A 16,515-nucleotide genomic window follows, 5' to 3' on the forward strand; every position below is an offset into this window, starting at 1 on the left:
AACATGAGTGATCATGAGTGACTTTCAACAATAAATGTGTACTGTAATCTTCTTCATGGAAAAATAAGACATCCCCTGAAAATAAGACCTAGGGCATATTTTGTCATTTCAAAAAATATAAGACAGTGCCTTATAATCGGGGAAACAGGGTACTACGTCTAAGGGGGTTGGTGCCAGCCAGACTTCTAGCAGCGATGAAGTATCAGCTTCTGCCCGCAGTTTTTGTGGCATCAGATGAGTACTCCAGTGACCCCTTCAGCTCCCCTAGCCCCCAGTCCCCTCAGCCCACTCTACCGAAGTTCTGCGCAAGGCATCAGGCTATGGGCCCAATCAAAAAAAAGAGTAATTGAGTTCAATTCGGGTCCAGTCAAACTATTGACATTGCAGCTACTGCCGTACAGCACTGTGGACTCTGCTTCCTTCCGTGACCTGATGGCCTGTGCCGAGCAGCGGTGGAATATACCAAGCAGTCATTACTTCTCCCGCACAGCTGTACCCAGTTTACTTGCACATTTAATGGGTAACCTCTCCCGGGTATTGGCATTCTCGGTGTCTAGCCAAATCCTCATCACCATGGACAGCTGGACAACCAGGCATGGCGTAGGACACTACCTGTCATTCACCGCTCACTGGGTGGCCTTGCATAGCTCAGTGGGTGGTAGTCTGTAAGAGGCATTGCAGCACCTGGTACCCCCGCCATGGGGTGTGGTGGGAAAGCATGCACCAGAGAACTCTAGTCCGCTTTGCACAGAGAGGTTTGGCTGATGCCCTCCCAGCTCACAACAGGCAACATAATGTGCAACCACGGGGCCAACCTTGTGGCCTCGCTGCGCATAAGCCCCATAACACGTGTCCTGCTTTGCGTACGTACTGAACCTGGTGGTGCAGAAGTTCCTCTGCACAAACCCAGGACTGCAGGACTTACTGAGACAGGCTCGCCCTATCTGCAGCCATGTACGTCGATCCCTTACTGCCACTGCAGCGCTTAACAAGATCCAGCGCCAACAGAGGCTGCCACCGCATAGACTCATTTATGACTAGATGGAACTCCAGCCTGCACATGCTCCAGCGTCTGTGTGAGCAAACGCTAGCCATCTGCCATTACTTGGTCAGCGTGGTGCATGGAGGCAGTGGAGCCCTTGGTACAGCCACACAAATGAGCTATTTTACCAGTGACCAGTGGCTGCAGATGGAGACGCTGTGCAAGGTACTGGCCCCCTTTAAGCAGGTCACAAATATTGTGAGTTGGGAGCGGTCAGGCTGGAACGATGTCATACCCATCATCTTTCTGCTTGATAATACCCTGTGTGGCCTGATGGAAAGTGGCGATGGGAGAGGAGGGGAAGAAATGGGGGAGGAGGATGAGGGTGACATTACACTCCATAGCACACAGCCAGCATCAGGAGGAGCAAGAAGAGACACTGGCCAGCATCTGGATTTTTAAGAGGAGGAAGATGATGATGACGATGAGGGAGATCATGTTGGGGCCCCTGGACAGGACCCGTCCAACCCGCATTTGTCACGCTCCAGGCATTGTGGGGGGAATGGAACAACAGGAACTGCTGCAGCTTGAAGAGGTGTGTGATGAGGAGGAAGATGTTTTGGTGCCTATTGAGGGACAGGAGGAGGATGAGCCCAAGGAACTCCTCTTTCATATGTGTGTCCACATATTGCGATACCTACAGAGGGACCCCTGCCTTTGCAGCATCAAAAACTGGGATAATTACTGGCCACCCTTCTGGATCACCGCTACAAAAACAAAATGTCACAGTTTCTACCTAAACCGGCGTAAGAGAAAAAAAAGGTGACCTGCCTGAGCAGAATACTATGCAACCAGCTGTGTGAGGAGTTCCGTGCATCACATTCCACACAGGGAGCTCAGGCCCCCACTCTATTCTCCTGTAGCCGTGGCAGCAGCAGTAGTGGCAGTAGGCTGCACACATCCAGAAGTCTAGGCCAAGGCAGGGGGGATTTTCTGGATGCCTGGCGAAACCTGATGCGGCCACCCCAAACAAGTAAAGTGCAGGAGCATAACCATTGAGAACGGATAAAGCGCATGGTGCACGATTACATTGGCTGTTTTCTGGATGGTGGTGGTGGTGATGGTGTTGACGACAGCAGTTATGAGGAGATCAACAGGCTTGAAATCCACTCGCAGTTGGCACAGTATGCCATCAAGCTTCTTTCATGCCCGGCATCCAGTGTTCTGTCTGAAAGAACCTTCAGTGCCACTGGCGGAATGGTCACGGACAACCGATCACAACTGTCACTGGAAAATGTCAATCGCCTCACCTTTTTGAAAATGAACGAAAGGTGGGTTACTAACAACTATCATATCCCTACTGCAAATGTCACTGATTACCTGACACAAGTCCTCACTGGCCAACCAAGATGTCTCTGTGAACCAACACTGCTCCTGTGCGGAGTCTGCCTATTATCAACACCCTGTCAGCTGAGCCTGCCTCAGTTTAATTTTTCTGCTAGTTATCGCAACATCCAGGGGTGGCATTCATCGCCAATGTCATGCTTGCCATTGTGCAAGCTAGCAATATACTTTACATTTCTGCTGGTTCCAGGAGGCCCACAAACTGCAGATGAAAACCCCCAGTATTGATAGCTGAAAAATTAGGCAAAGGCAATGGTACCCAAGTATTGTAAGATTGAGGGTTGGCATTCATATCATTCACTCCATGATGCAAACTAGCAATATTGTCTTACCTCCCTACCTACCGCTTCCGGCACCACAGACCACAGCAACAGTGTTGGCACACAAAACATCCTGGTTTGGCCCTTCAAAATTTTCAGATGTTTGTATTACACTCTTCTGGGTGGCAATAACTATGGGCTACACCCAGCTCTAGATGCCAGTTACAAATGCGGTCCACGCTCCCATCTCAGGGCCCACCGCCTCCTCCTGTTGCTCCTGCCGCCTGTCAGTGCTCCATTCACTAAAAAAAATTAATAAATGTTTAGAGTTGGCCCATTGACTTGGAATTCGCAAAATCAGTTTGCTGAAATTTTGCGGACCCATCGGAAGTTCGAGGAAATTTCACGAGACTGTCAGAGGCCTTCTCGACCATCCCTAAATATTACTACCGATGCTATCTAAAGTTATAACCTGCGTTGAAATATGCATATCTTCTCATCTATCTCTGTAGCCAGTATGCCAGTCTTTCCCTGATAAACTACTAATAGGTTTATCCCAAGCACACAGTTAAGTAATAGCACTCACATTTGTAATAACTAATCCAATCATAGTTAACATTAACAATAGTAGTAAATAGGCTATCCTGCATATTGCCTTCCCTTCTCCCTCTTCTCATGTTGTCTTCATTTGTACAACAACTGAAAAAATAACAAACTGTTCAATCCAAACTATTTGGCATACTAGAATACTGAAAAATACAATACCGTTAATGGACTTGGGTATTATTTTTAGTCTACGTATAGGAACATTATAGCAGGCACTATAAGGCTACCTTGCATAAAACATAGGTCAGGTGTCACATGTAATAACATTTTCACACAGACTAGTTCTATTTTTAATAAAATAAACAACAATGTTTATCAATAAGGGTTTCTCCAGTCAGACTAATGCACTTTTAGGCAGTCTGTAAGGGTGCCATTCTTCCCACTGGTCAGCTTTGTAGGAGGCATTCTTCCCACTGATCGCCACACTAATGTACTGTGAGTTGCAGATATAGTAATTGTAGTAAGGGTTCTCTGAAGACCTTAAAGTTATCTCAATGTGTTCCCCTTGCGGCTCTACTATTAGCGGGACCCGGCAGCCACGTGACATTCAAACTGAGCGGGCACTAGCAATCGGCATAACAACTGAGGAGGATGATGGGGAAAGCTGTAAACAAATCCAAGGAGCGTGCCCCACGCTCACGGTCAATCTGGCCGGCTTCTAGGATGGCCATGGTCCAGGAAGAGCACGCTGCTGCATACTCTGCATCACAGGAAAAAAAGGACTACTGGAGGGGGCTGAAGGGGGGGGGGCGCTTATATGGCAGCACTTTTGCAAACATCTGGCTAAAGCTTCTGAAGCTATTGCTGCAGAATTAAAGCAAGATTTACAAAACTTGGGCTCCAGGATTGAATGATTCGAGAAGCAAGTGAAAGATGCAAGGAAATATCAACACTAAATAATTACATCGAGGAACTGTAATATAAAATTGATGATTTAGAAAATAGACCACTTACAAATAATTTTAGGATCATGGGCCTTCCTGAATCAGTTAAAGATGTAACAGAAGTCACAAAGATTTTTACAAGTTATGTTACCAGCTCAGCCAGAACCTCATCTGGAAATAGATAGGGCCCACATAGTATTAACAACACCTAAACCTTATGCCCGACCCCCCCCAAGAGATGTGATTGTTAAGCCACATTTTTACGCAACAAAAGAAGCTCTGCTGAAAATAACAAGAGGATTAGACAATATTGAAATGGAAGGACACAAGATTCAAATCTTTACACCTGACACCCTTTACAATACAACCCAGGAGGCTGCTTAAACCATTTTTACAGGTTCTCATTGATCATAAAATTAAAAATAGATGGACATTTCCTCTCAAGGTAATTTTCCATCTACAAAGAAAAAATTTCTCCTTTTCCTCATTTACTGAGGGAGAACATATTCTCAAGAACCTAATACCTAAAGGAACAACATAGAGACTCCCCTATAACCTTATACCCTCTTTGGCATAAGACGAAGGGAAACAATAAAAGGTCAACAGAAGAAAGTTTGATTGCCTTTAAATTACTTTAAATTACTTTGTGGGTAAAGAATATGGTGGCAAGTAACATTAAGTCTAGAAACTTAAGGCAGTCGAGTCCCAGAATTGATAATCCTGATAAATTACCCCACATATTATTATTATTATTAATAAACAGGATTTATATAGCGCCAACATATTACGCAGCACTGTACATTAAATGGGGATTGCAAATGACAGACTAATACCGACAGTGATACTGGAGGAGAGGACCCTGCCCCGAAGAGCTTACAATTTAGAAGGTGGGGGAATTTCACACACAATAGGATGAGAGATATGTAGTGGTGGGACGTAGTGGTGGTTTCAAATGACAGAAGAAGACGGGTAGGCAAGTTTGAAAAAATGGGTTTTGAGCGCTCTTTTAAATGAGCAGAAAGTAGGAGCAAGCAGAATAGGACGAGGAAGACCATTCCAGAGAGTCGGGGCAGCTCTAGAGAAGTCTTGTATCCGTGCTTGTGATGAGGTTATGAGTGAGGAAGTTATTAGTAGGTCATTGGAGGAGCGGAGAGAGTGGCAGGGGCAGTATTTTTTAACCATGTCAGAAATGTAATTGGGACACATATGGGGTTATGTCTTTATCCCTATTAGGGTAGGTTTATTATTACTTTTTCTTTGTTCTTTTTGGGATTATTTAGCTTGTTTACTTTATAGAGCAGTGGGTTTTGGAGGGGTTAAACTCTGTGGGAATTTTGCACAGGTCATATTTATAGCATTGACCCGGACATTATCTCCCTGAAAAAATGGAGCTTGGTAAAGCTCACTGAAGTATAGAAGGAGAAGCTTGCCCTCAACTGTCTGGACCTTTTGGTTCCCGGCGGTTGGGGTTATACCTGCCCCTCCTTGAAATACAATGTGCTCAAAATGTGTCATTGTTTGTTTTTTATGCTTGTATGTATTTTTACTTTAGTTTTTATTTTTTTTTTGTACTCTTGAAAATCTGGTTTCTTTTATACACTTGAATGTTACATCATGATTTTTAAGGTTAAATGTCGATAGACCCAAATCAGGTACCTCCTATACCCTCTAAATTCAAAGTTCCTTCACATAATGTTCAAAGACTCAATTCCATAATCAAAGCATCAAAAAGACTTTCAACATTATAATGCTTTAAAGGTTGATATACTAGCCCTGCAGGAAACACATTCTTCCAACAAATGTGTCCCACGGTACTTACATAAACATTATTCCACATTTTACAGTGCTAATTCTGATAGAAAAAAAAATGGGGTCCTATTGTGTTTTAGAAAGAGTTTGAATTTTGTATCGCAGAAGGTCTTTAAAGATCCAGGAGGGAGATACCTTTTGGTGATTGGATATATTGGTACACAATTGATATTAGTGGTATCATATTATGCTCTGAATGAGGGTCAAATTCACTTCTTCAATAGTATGTTGGAAAAGATATGGCCCAAGGTTATTGGCGCGTTTATGTTATTAGTAGATTCAAACTTGGCTCTAGATATTTTATGGGATAAAACAAGTTCAAGCAGATTTAGAGAACCTCTCAAAGATTTTGAAAACCCCCCCAAAAAAGTCATAATTTTGCCTTACTTTTGAGGCATTACGACCTTGTTGGGAAATGATTATACATATTACTCAGCTGCCCACATTCAATACTCTCGTATAGACTATATTTTTGTTCAACCCAACTTACCCCCAGAAATACAAGATATTGTTCACTCCCTGGTCAAATCATGATCCCCCAGTGGTTCACTTATCAGGGTTACAAAGGTTTCAAGGGGAGTTTAAGTGGAGGCTTAATGAAAGTCTGATCTCTGACCCTGAGATCTATAGGGAAATTGACACTTCCCTGAGAGTTTTCTTTAAAATGAATTTGCCTGGGGTACATCTCCGGCTATTAATTGGGAGGCCAGCAAAGCTTACATGAAGTGAGAACTTGTACCAATACTTTCTAGGCGCAAAAGGAAATATTATAAACTTTTTGAGAAAAAATTTAAAGAATTTTCATAGATGTCAAGTACAACATAAAAGGAATCCTCATGAGGGTCCGAAGTCACAACTGGAAGCTTTGCGCACAGAACTTAACTTACTTTAGACTACTCAGGCAGGGAAATCTGTGAGGTGGGCTGAGCACAAGTTTTTTCTATGGAGTGACAGACCGGGTAGTCTTTTAGCCAACAAGCTAAACCCCAAACCTAAAATTATTAATTTACCTAAAATTAAGCTGAAGGACAGTAAATTTACGCAAAACCCTTAAAAATTGTTATGGGCCTTTGAGGAATTTTTAAAAAACTTATATATTGTCCATCAAAATCAATTTCTCAAGAAAAGATATCTGCTTTACTTCATGAAGGTCAATTCCTCTAAACTGAAATCTAAACGTGGAGATGTTGGAGAGGCCATTCACGTTAGAAGAGGTGGGTAATAACACCAAACGCCTTAAAATGGGTAGCTCTCCTGGCCTGGATGGCTTCTCTAATGTCTGCTACAAATCTTTTTATCCTGTGTTGTTGCCACATTTGGTGGAATATTTCAATTTTTTGAGGGAGCGACACCCACTTCCGTATAATGCAAATAGAGCATATATCAGTGTGATCCCTAAGCAAGAAAACGATATCTCAGAAATTGCTAATTATGGGCCAATTTCTTTGATTAATTGTGACCTTAAAATTTAGATAAAAATATTGGCAACGCGACTGGGCACTTTTTTGGGGACATATATCCATCCAAATTAAGTGGGATTTATGCAACACAGACAGGCCCCTAATCAAACAAGATGAGCAATAGATCTCATCTCAACAGTTAACCTAAACTGGGATGGAGGACTATCCTCCATCGACCTCCAGAAGGCTTTTAATAGCATTTCTCTGTCATATCTGTTTAGGGTCCTCTCAGTAATGGGTTTTGGTCTGTTTTTTATTAATCTTCTAAGCTCCCTATATGATACCCCTAAAATCCCATTAGGATGACTTCTCTCCAACTCCATACTAATTGGAAGGGACACCAGATAAGGTTGCTCCTTATCTCCCCGGTTGTGTGCGTTAGCAATCGAACCTTTGGTGGTGGCGATAATGGCTACTCAAAATATCCAAAGAATAAAATGTGGACAGGTACATCATAAATGCGCCCTATTTGCGGATGATATACCTAAGTTTGTAACATTGCTATTTACTACACTTCCTAATCTTTCAAGCTTTTGGATGAATTTGCCCAAATCTCGTGCTTACATGATGACAGAACTAAGTCACAGACCCTCAATATCAATCTTCCTATAAAGACAGTAGACTCAATTAAAAGTGAGTTTGATCTAACTTGGGATGATAATTCCCTTCAATATCTAGGGGTTAAATTGACACCATCTTATAACTCTCTATTCAAGGCTAACTATAAACCATTATTTAGGAAGATCTATGCAAATCTTCAACTCTGGTCCCAATCCCCCCAGGTCCTGGTTAGGTCAGATTGCCACCTTAAAAATGAATCTTCTACCTAGGTTACTATATCTGTTCCGCACTCTCCCGATACAGAAAGATATTCTAATCCTCCAATCTAGAATAATTAACTTTTTATGGGCGGGCAAAAGAAGCAGAATTCAGAAAGCCACTTTTTATGCACCTAAACAATTTGGGGGTCTGGGGGTTCCCAATCTTAAATAATATGTAGCGGCACAAGTGACAACTCTCTATGACCCCTTTGCAGGGAACTCGACCTCAATCAACTTTGTACAGCGCTGCGTAATATGATGGAGCTATATAAATACTGTGTAATAAAAATATTATTAATTTTATTTGTTTAAAATATATGGCTATTTGTATATGAAAAGTCAAGAAGTCAAATGGTACGAAAGAATCTCTCTCTCAAAAAAAAAAAAACTTTTTGTATGTCTTTTGAAGAGAAAATCAATAAAAATATTGAAATACAAAATGAGTGAGCCAACCTTCACTTCCTGTAGTGTCACCTAGATAGTAGATGAAGAGGTGTGTGTGTTTCCGGTACCTCTAATATTGCAGTGTTTACTTCTATTGTTGTGGTGCTCCAATCCTAATATTTGGGATTTGACGATTTTTGCCACTTATTTCTCAGTTGAGGGAGCTGTGTAGTAGTACATTTTAGGGAAAACGTTATGGTTTGTTGCTTAAAGGGGTTTATTGGTGCTGGAGATCATATTCTATGCTGCCTGTTTCGGGGTGAGCAAGACTATTACTCCATAACAAACCCAACTATTTACATTTCCTACTCTGAACTTACACAGAAATCACAGAAAAGCTCACGGACCACAACCAAAGTCTAATTATATTGCTATGTATTGCCACCTTTAGTTAACAGATGGCAAACCTAATGTAATTTGTCTTGAGTTTTATGATTAAGCTATATTAGGTGCATAATAGTACTCATTAGGTGTCCTGATGTGCTCCCTACCATTTCTTCTTTTAGTATAGCAATATATTATCTTAGCTGACATATGTAGTGATTGTTTTCAACTAGATACCGCCACCTGCTGGTTGAATGCATGGAAATCTGAGGTCTTTGGCAATTATGGTATTGTAGTTTCATAATGTCACACTTTGCTATTTTGTTTAGAAATTGTCTTTAATATTTTAAAATGTTTTTGATTTAAAATCAATTTATTTATAAACAGACAAATACACATTCCTGTCCAAAAGGGAGTGAACAATGTACTGTATATAGAACTGTGTGTGCATAGATTACTAGAAACAAATGACACAAAATATGTAAATACCATGCTTTATATGTCAACATTCTTTGTGGCCAAACTCGGATGTACATTATAGCCATCTACTAGTTAAAATGCACACAACATAAGGAATATAAGTGAACAAATAAAATCCACTCCAGGAGTTCACCAATTAGCATTTTGCCAGCCTTCTCTCGGACAGAAATTCCATGTTTAAACAAGTGCATGATCCCTGATTTTAAGTCCACTGGGATTACCAGCAAAAACTTCCCATTTGAAGTGACCTATCATTAGGTGACCTACATACTCAATAAATGTTACACAAACCAGTCTACTGGTTTACTGCATTCTAATGTGTAGGAACTGATTTATCAATGTTCCAGAATTTTCTAAGAGAAAAATCCAATGATGCTCAGGGTCATTCTAAGCTTACTATTTTTCTTTTTTTTTGTGACTGTACCTAATTTTCATTTTACGCCAGTTGGCACAATGGTTACAACAGATGAGATTGGCAGGATAACAGTGATGCATCATTACAATTTGATGCCCATAATCTTGCAAACAAAAAGTGAACAGTGGAAAGTGTTCAGAGTTCAATAATAAGATGCCAGATACCCATAAAGGTTTCAATGGGGATCAGGGAGAAAGCTATCCAGCAGTGCAGGGAGATAAGCTGCCGATATGTAAAGCAAAAATTCTGGACTGATATTTTGAAACCACTCCCTCCATTCATGATAGTCTGTGATCATCCTAAGGACTGGTCTTTAGAAAAGCTGGAAGAGGCTTTACAGGGGTTAACATGTAAATAAAGACATAAATAACGATACAAAAGTTACTTAGAATAATATTACACATTTAAAAAAAAATGTTAACTTGTGCCATGATTCATACCTATATGAAATATAACATATTAAGGATTAAAAATGTAGTGTCTATAAGTTGTATTGATGGTGGTAATAGTTGATTTATAAAGGGTCAATCCTCTGGATCACCATATCAGTGCTTTTAAGGTTTGCTAAACATTCAGTGTGCTTTTTCTAAATCTGTCATAACTGCTGGTTTTATAAATGATAAACTGGGATTCACTATTTGATACTGGTGAACGCCATAGGCCATATTTTTGTTCAATATCGTTTGTGATTTTAACTTTTTTTTATTTAAAAGAAAGGGGAGTAACAGTGATAATGGAATACAAGACCTATTATAACAGCAGAAAAATAATACAGTTAAAAATCATAATAACCAACAGTATATATCCATTTTAGGACCCCCCAAGACACCTAAGTTGCACATGATCTGTATATACTTCTGCTTCTTAAAATACACAATTACAAACAAAATACACAACACCTAGATAACATTTTTAGTTTTATAACATAAAATGAGAAATACCAGGAAAAGAAGTGAAAAAATGAGTGAAAAGAAGAAATAACGGAAAAGAATACTTTGAGAACACAAAAGCAGGCTAAAAGAGAAACAAGGCTCCAAGGGCTAATCTGTTGCAGACAATAGCATGTTAGGTTGGGATCAAATAGTACCTATCCAAAAACTTTTCCAGAAGAATCACATTCCATAAATTAAGTCCATGTACATTTGATGCTGGAATATCATCCATGTACATAATCTTAAGAAACCCTTTGGAACCACAGATGGATAGGGAGAGGACCAAGCCTTCTTAAAACCATAGTGGTAACAAGACAACTAACTATTGTGATATAGTAACAAGAAGATTGGTACACTTGATATTTGGTGGTCAACAAAATTTTGAAAAATGTGTCCCCAAATAGCTTTAAAATCGTCCAGGACTAAAAAAACATACAGCGTCTTACTCATCCCCTATTACATATCTGGCATACATTGGGAACTGATGGAAAGTGTGAGGTCTCTGGGACACAATCATTCACAATAGGTTCCAAGTACAACTCTTTAAAATTAGCATATGGAAATGGAGGAAATGGGCAGTTTACACCACTTTCAAATATTATGAGGTGTTACTTCATTTAGGTGAATGAAGCTTCTGATCAACAATTTAAAGTAATTACATCATGGTTATCAAAACACTGATTGCCACTATACAAAGTTTGATTGCCATATTGATCAATGTGGGGTTATAAAAGTGGTGATCAGGTTATTAAAAAAAAAGAAAAAAAAAAAAAAAGAAAAAAAGGGGATCAAAGACGTAGGAAACTGTTATCAGGTCACCACTTATTTAAAGATATGTCCCATAGTGTTTCTTAGCAATGGCAGTTTAAAGAGCCTTCCAGGAAGTATTAATGCTTTGTTGTTTATTTTATACTGCTGCAGTTTGATGTGAGAAAAGTGACACATCGCCTGCCATATGTGTGTAAGAGGTGATCAAAGGATTCCATGCTTTGTTCTGGGAGCAAAGGCATGGACAATGTGAATCATGTGTCTGCATGGTTTGCACTCTAATTTACATAGAATTGTACACACATATACCAGTGTTCAGAGACTCTCAACATTATAATATTCTTTACTCTTGTAATGCTGGAAATAATCCGTGTTTATCATATGGCATTTTTTGTGATTTGCTGGCTAGAGGATCTGTCATTTCTCTACATAATTCTATGTTATGTAGAGAGACACTGTATACTTTAATTCAATTGTATTTTTAATATTTCTTAAAAGGAGTTGAAAGTATCCCTATTCACCTTTAGGACATGTTTACACTGCCATTTTCTTCAAGCTGTACTGCTTGATCCATTTAATAATTTATTTTTAAATTAAATTTAGCCTAATGATTTAATAAAACAAACAAGTTAGGTTTTTTCAGGTACAGTAGGTGATTGTGATAGAGTTGCTTGGCATTTTTTTTTGTTACAATGCCATTAGCATCCTATACTTTGCATCTCTGATAATTTTATAATATTACAGTTTCTTGAGAATGGGTAGGTAACAGTAATTGGGGAGTAAATTGGGGAATCCTTGCTTCAAAGCTAAATAAATTAAATACCATGTGTGCTTTTGCAATGAAAAAATAATGAGGCAAATGAATGTATGAAGCTAAAAACTGTAAAATATTTGTACAATATTTATTGGGAAAGTACGTTAATACAGTGCCAGTGAGTGAGAAATGTTTTTTGCAGGCGCCATGCAAGTACTGTAAGAATGCACATGAATGCAGTAGTGGTGAGATGTATAGTGTGTGTTGGTCCTGTGGCATGGAGTGTAGAGGTGCGCAGTGGTGCACTGGCAGTGAGTGGGTAACTGTACATTGGTTCAGTGGTGAGAAAGAAAGTGTGCAAAGTTTCAGTTGCCATAAGTGAGAAATTGGGGGCGGGTGTAGTTACTTTAGTTGGGTATGCTTGTGTAGGGGAGATATGTGCCTAGTGATGGGGAAACTGTGTGTGTAGATGTGGGATGTTGTTGTAGGACAGAGAAATGTATGGGTGAGGCTGTGGTGTGTGTGTACAGCTAAGAAATGTGGGGAGAGCAGGCATTGTGTGCACAGAAGCAGGATGGCATCAATATGGTGGCATGAACCCAAAGACCATTACTATCACAAATATGAGGAATATCAATTCCCTCATTGTAACTATACTGATAGTGCCATTGTGCTTGCGTGGAAATGACACTTTGTTTAGAATAAAATGTATATGTAGAGATAATGTTTGAATGGGTGATGTATGTACACAGACAACACAGAATTTTGACATCTATGTGTGGATAAACTGCAACCACAAGATTTTTTAACTTTGTAAGTACATGTTTACCACAATTTAACTCCATACATCGAAGGAAATAAACCTGACATTTCATTACCTCACAATCTACAAATCAGGCTAAAAACATGGGGTAATAATACAACTCAATTTTTTCTTCTCTTTTGTTTTGGAACACTGGATTAATAAATGACCTGCTTGGTGTTTTATTATAAATTGACAATATGAGAATTATTTCTATTTTACACATTATTTTCAACAAATTTTGTGTTACTTCATTAAATTTACATGTTAATATTTTGTTTAGATATAAAAATATAAATAATAATCCAGCAGGGTATAGTGAGGAGGATCTAAGAGGGCCAAAAGAGCCCTTTTTGTCTAAGAGAACTGAGGCACAGTAGAACCATTTGGGAACAGTATCACATGATTTATTATAGAGCACTGTATAATATGTCAACCCCTTGTAAGTTTATCAATATTAAATAATTTGTTCTATTACAGTCACCAAAAAACAGAATTATCTAAGACACTTGTGTTATGCAAAGGAAGTGCAAGTTAGATTTCCTTCCTGCAAGGTGTTCAAAGGTCTGAATATAAAGGTAGACATAGAATGCCTAGCCGTATACCAGTATATTGATTATGTATAACCTCATTTTGTGGTTTGTCAGTTTGCTTGTGATAGTATTAAAAATTACAACTAAACTCTAGGGCAGGGAACTATGCTGATAGAAGAGAACAGTCTAAGGCTAAGTACACACATGCAATAACTATCGTTGGAAAATGAATGATTAACGACGAATCAACGATTATTCAAAGATTCAAGTTCAAAGATAATCCACCAACAATGTACACACATTAGATACAATTGTTTGAACAATGCAGGAAGTGATGTGTACAGTTCTGAGTGAAGGATCGGTCACATCGGGCACAGTGGGACCTTTTCAACAGAAATACAATGCCTGCATGAGAAAGTCCATATCAGCTGAACAGAGATTGATCACCATGTTAAGATACCTTGCCACTGGAAGATCTCTGCAGGACATAAAGTTTTCCACTGGGATCTCACCGCAAGCAATGGGTCATATCATCCCTGGGATGTGTGCTGCAATTATCGAATGTTTGAAAGAAGAGTACATGAAGGTAGGTACCCCATACAATCATTACAAAAAAGAATGTACATTTTTACTTTATAAAAATAGGTAACATTTATTTAACAAAGTGCAACTTTTTAATAAAATTTTAGCACATAAAAAGTATAAATAACAAAGTTAACACTAACATAACTGCAATAGTTGTGACACATTAACGTTATAAATCAGTATATTGGCGGCTTTCATAGCCAAAACTATAGTCATTTGGCTGAACTAAGGAAGGGCAGTGGCGGGGCTCATATTGGTGGTGGAGGGGGGTGAGGCTGCTGGTATGGAGTGGGGAAGGAATAAGTAGGGTCGTATGGGTTGAAATGCTGCATGAACCCTTTTGTTGACCACATCGTTGATAATCAGCTCCACAGCACATGCTTGTTCTGGGGTCATCTTCCACAGTTTTGCAGCAATGCTGAAGCCAAAGGCATCAAACTCATCCTCTGTATGGTCCTAGTTTGCTGCAAAGTTTGCTTCTTTTCCAGCTCCTCCGTTTTTCTTTTCCTACTCCTTTTTTTGGACCCGGCTGGAAGTCCCCGGAGTGGATGTTGCAGCAGGTGCAGTCTCCACTAGGTCACTAGAGGAAGTCTGTATGAAAGAAAAGATAATAGAACAATAGAACATAATATTATGCGTATTAACTCTTCTTATGTTCTCCTTTCAGTTTCCTGATACACCTGAGGAATGGCTAGCCATCACTTCAGATTTTTAACTTCCCGAATTGTGGAGGAGCAATTAATGAGAAACATGTTAAGGATCACCCCACCTGCAGACATTTGTTCCTTCTATTACAATTACAAGGGGTTTTTCAACATTGTGCTCATGGCAATATTGAATGTGCGTTATGAATTTGTTTTAGTTGACGAGCACATGTTTGATGGAGGGGTCCTGGAAATTAGGCTATTTCACAAACAGCAACTGCATCTTCCTAGAAACAGCCAAACTGTAGAGCTAATTACCTTTGTGTTTGTTGCAGATGAAGTGTTTGCATTAAATGACAACTTATTAAAACCATCCCCTCAGAAGAATTGGACCAACAGAAAAAAATTTGAGAATGTATTCGGTATTTTATCAAAATGCTTCAGAATCTTTCATATTGCTATAAATCTGCGTATGAACAAAACTGACAAGGTAGTTTATGCTTGCTGCTAAATTTTGTATGCCGAAATAATTCCAGTGCATCTTTTGCTCACTAATAGAGCACGATTCTGCTACAGCAGCACACATGGCACCGGGGGAAAGCAGCTGCCAATTAACTGGCCTAGTGGATCTACAGCATGCAGTACCACAGAATGCATTGGTGTCGGCAAAAGAAAACCGAACCAAGTACTTGCAGTACTTCAACACCACTGAAGCAATGGAATGGCAGGATAGAATGACAATTTAGAATTGACCACAATGTGTGTTTCACTTCAATAAAAATCTGTTTCAATTTTTTTTGAATTGGTCCTGTGTTTTCAAAAAATTGTAAAATAAAATATTTGTTGGTAACTTACCTGGTCTTGTGTCATGAGAGTCTCATCACGGCTCTGTGTACTTTCCCCTGCATTTTTTGTTCTCCTCTCCTAGACTGCACACTAATGGATACCCTTCCTCTTGATCGGTGGTGAAAGACAAAAAAGGTTGAAGTACCATAATTTAGGTAGGTATACATCTTCTGCACCAGCATGTAGGTAATGTTGGCCGCAAGATTTATGTTTCCACCATAGCTCCACCATAGCATCGTATACCTTCATCTTCAGATACCTGTTGGCATACACCCCAGACTTCACCTTCCACAGACAGGGATACGATCTGTAGGTTTCAATGAATTCACGCATGAGGTCTGGGTTGTTAAACGCATCATAGGCCATGATCTCTGCAAATCATAAAAAAAATTGCATTAGTCACCTTCAACATTCCACTTTAACTATACACTCAAATACAGCACAAGGACCGGCAAAGCAGCAACACCTACCTTATGAGAATATTCTGAGAAAGAAGGTTACAAGAAAAAATCATAATAATGAAGGTTCAAACGAAGGAACACTCGTGGATGACCTTGAACAGTTTATTTCTCTCCAGATTTCCCAGCACTCTTTGCGTTTCCTGTCCTATGACATCATATTCTGTACTTGCGGTCCTTACAAAACATGCCACAGCCAAGTCACAACATCAGGAAGAGAGCATCACCAATGAGTCACACTGAGATGGAGGTCATGGTGAGCATCCTTGACAAGGCAGATTATGATAGCAGGAGGGTGTTTCAT

The 16,515-nt window shown here is 39.6% G+C and overlaps 1 long non-coding RNA gene across 1 annotated transcript; it reads left to right on the plus strand.

The window, feature by feature from the left end:
* Positions 1-13,916: 13,916 nt before the first annotated feature.
* LOC140327733 (uncharacterized) lies at positions 13,917-15,757 on the plus strand. The gene is made up of 2 exons (XR_011920092.1): positions 13,917-14,264; positions 14,931-15,757. It is a non-coding gene; the product is annotated as an uncharacterized lncRNA (long non-coding RNA).
* The last annotated feature ends 758 nt before the right edge of the window (positions 15,758-16,515 follow it).

The sequence above is a fragment of the Pyxicephalus adspersus genome, chromosome 3, assembly GCF_032062135.1.
Source record: "Pyxicephalus adspersus chromosome 3, UCB_Pads_2.0, whole genome shotgun sequence".
Lineage (NCBI taxonomy): Eukaryota > Metazoa > Chordata > Amphibia > Anura > Pyxicephalidae > Pyxicephalus > Pyxicephalus adspersus.